This window comes from Benincasa hispida, unplaced genomic scaffold (assembly GCF_027475165.1).
Source record: "Benincasa hispida cultivar pf3 unplaced genomic scaffold, pf3_genome.v1.1 HicScf1009, whole genome shotgun sequence".
In the NCBI taxonomy this organism is placed as follows: Eukaryota; Viridiplantae; Streptophyta; class Magnoliopsida; order Cucurbitales; family Cucurbitaceae; genus Benincasa; species Benincasa hispida.
Window position 1 is genome coordinate 5,001 of NW_028325311.1, and position 2,500 is coordinate 7,500.

The following is a 2,500-nucleotide window of genomic DNA, read 5'->3' on the forward strand; positions in this document are numbered from 1 at the left end:
CCGGAGCTGCATTCTTCAAGTCTTCGGCCCGCTCCCAACTGATCTCTTCGTCGGGGAGATCCTTCCATTTCACTAAGAACTCTGTCAGTTCTCGTCTGGGTCTTCCACTACGGCGCGTACGTTTACCCAAGATTTGTGCAACTTCTTTCTCAGCAAAACTCTTCATCGTGACTGATGGGCGCCTTAGCATGTTCCGCTGTCCATCCTCGGGTTCGGGATGATAGGGCTTCAGGAGGTTCACACCGATGACCGAATGAATCTTCATCCATGAGGGTAACTGAACCCTATATGAGGTTCTCCCGACCTTCTCAATTACCTCCACTGGACCTTCGTATTTCCTTACTAGCCGTTGGTCTCTCTGCCCTCGGAACTGAAACTGTCCCGGTCGTAGCTTGATCAGGACCTTGTCCCCAGCTTGAAACTCAAGGGCCCTCTGCTTCTTACCAGCCCATTTCTTCACTCTCCTTGATGCTCTTTCTAGGTAGGCGCGAGCTATCTCAGGGGTTTTGCTCCACTCTTTAGTGAAGTTATGTGTCTGAGGACTTTTGCCTGCATAAGGGTGGTCCACCAAGTGTGGCCTGAGTGGCTGTCTGTCGCACACTTCGAGGGTCGCCTTTCCGACCGCGGAACTCTGCTGGATATTGAAGCTAAGCTGAGTCATACCTAACAACTCGTCTGACTGTTTTCGACGCCCAGCCAATTCGGGCGGGGCCATCTGATATACCTTCCTGGCAGGCGGCTTTGCCCCTGGCAACAACTCGACCTCATGGTCAATCCCCCTTCGTGGGGGTAGGGACTTGGGCAAGCTTCTCGGCCTGACGTCCCGATACTCTTCCAAGACAAATAGATCGTCTTGGGGGATCTCCTCTTCAGTGGACTCAACCGATTCTACTGGGATGGTCATGAACGTGGGTTCGTCGTGGGCCGGGCCCCTCTTCAACTGGAGGGCTGAGATCATTCTCACTCCATTTGGCCGCTTGATACTGGCTTGGACTACAGTCGGTGTAGATCCCGTAATGACTAAGCATTTGGCGAGGGGCACTGGTATGACTTTATGTTCAAGTAGGAATTCCATCCCCAGTACCACATCAAAATCATCCATCTTGACAATCACGAAGTCGACGAGGCCCTTCCAGTCTCCTAACTTTACCGGAGTTCTCTTCGCTATCCTCGAAATCGGTAGGGCTGCGGAATTCACAGCTTTCATCTTTCCTGCATCTCTTTCCCAATTCAAGTTCAGGCGGCGAGCTTCCGTTTCCGCCATGAAGTTATGGGTAGCCCCAGAGTCAACCATAGTGGTTTTGGCCGATCTTTGGTTGACCCAAGCGTCCACATACATGAGACCTTTCTCTAGTGGCTCCGTCGCCTTTCCCATATTCTTCTGGAGTGTAGATAGGAATTTCAATGCCCCCATCCTGGGATTCTCAATTTCTGCCGCTGGCTCGGTTACCGTCTCCTCTAGTTCAGCCTCGTCTTCGGAGGTAGAGGCTAATGTGGCTTGAAAAGCATTGAACGCAGTTTGATTTGGGCATTCGCGCGCCCTATGTGGCCCTCTACATATGAAACAAGACAGGGGGCGATTGTAATTGTTATGCTATTGTGGCGGCCCCCGCCAGTTGTTTCCTGATCTCGGTTGGGATGATTTACGGTCCCCCCCTGTGTTCTTGTCTCCTCCCCCAGGTCTGGGAGGGCTGGAACGGCTGTTTCTGTTTTCCCCATTTGAGGAAGTTGATTGCTTCCTCACATCTTGTGAGTCAGTGCTAAGGTCGTATAGTCGTTCAGCTGCCGCATAGGCAGAGGGGAGATTCTGTACTCTCTGTTCATATAGTTTTGCTTTCGCCCACGGTTTCAGCCCCTCCACAAAGCAAAAGACCTTGTCTTTTTCGGACATATCTCGTATGTCCAACATGAGTCCTGCAAACTGTTTTACGTAGTCCCTGATGTTACTTGTTTGCTTTAGCTCTCTGAGTTTTCGTCGAGCCAAGATCTCAACATTTTCAGGGAAGAACTGCGAACGAAGTTCTTGTTTCAATCTATCCCAAGTATCAATAGTGCAACGTCCTTCCTGTATGTCTGTAAATCGTGATCTCCACCACAGTTTTGCATCTTCAATTAGATGCATCGTTGCTATTGTGACTTTCGACTCTTCAGACACTGTGTTCGTCGCCTTGAAGTATTGCTCAAGGTCGAAGATAAAATTTTCCAGGGCTTTCGCTTCTCGCACCCCACAGAAGGGTTTTGGTTCTGGGATTTTTATTCGGCTTACTGCCCCTGCGCCCCCAGGTGGGGCTTGGTTCCCTACCGCTCGGATGGTGAGATTCACCCTCGCACTCACATCCGCTATCTCGGCTCTGACGACATCTAGGGCCGATCGAAAGTCTTCAGATAGGTCGGTTACCATCTGAAGTATTGCTTTTTGGGAGCTGTCCAGCTCTTCGACACGCTCCTCTATGTGGGCAACAGAACCCGAGGAGCTATCGCCTCGTTCAAAGTTGCCGGA